The sequence below is a fragment of the Neopelma chrysocephalum genome, unplaced genomic scaffold, assembly GCF_003984885.1.
Source record: "Neopelma chrysocephalum unplaced genomic scaffold, ASM398488v2 Primary Assembly neopelma1_225, whole genome shotgun sequence".
NCBI lineage: Eukaryota > Metazoa > Chordata > Aves > Passeriformes > Pipridae > Neopelma > Neopelma chrysocephalum.
This window is the reverse complement of record NW_020897887.1, coordinates 144,235-144,440: the sequence shown is the minus strand read 5'-3', so window position 1 is coordinate 144,440 and position 206 is coordinate 144,235. Positions and strand designations below refer to the sequence as shown.

The 206-nt window shown below is 36.4% G+C and overlaps 1 protein-coding gene across 4 annotated transcripts in view; it reads right to left on the bottom strand.

The window, feature by feature from the left end:
* SYT11 (synaptotagmin 11) overlaps nucleotides 1-206 on the bottom strand; it is an 11,697-nt gene that overhangs the window by 1,089 nt on the left and 10,402 nt on the right. The gene's annotated exons all lie outside the window — the stretch shown is intronic.

Genomic DNA, 206 nt, shown 5'->3' with positions numbered 1-206 from the left:
ACAGGCCTCTAAAATTCAGTGAAGTCCTAAAGTAAGGAGCTAAATTATCTTAGTTTTTAAATTTTTCCAAAAAGACCTCTAAAATTCAGTAAAGTCCTACATTAAACAGCTGAATTATCTGGATTTTTTTAATTATAACCCATTATTTGCACCCCATGAGGGCTCGGAGCTGCCTGGAATCCCAAGGTCCTGGAAAGGAGCATTTT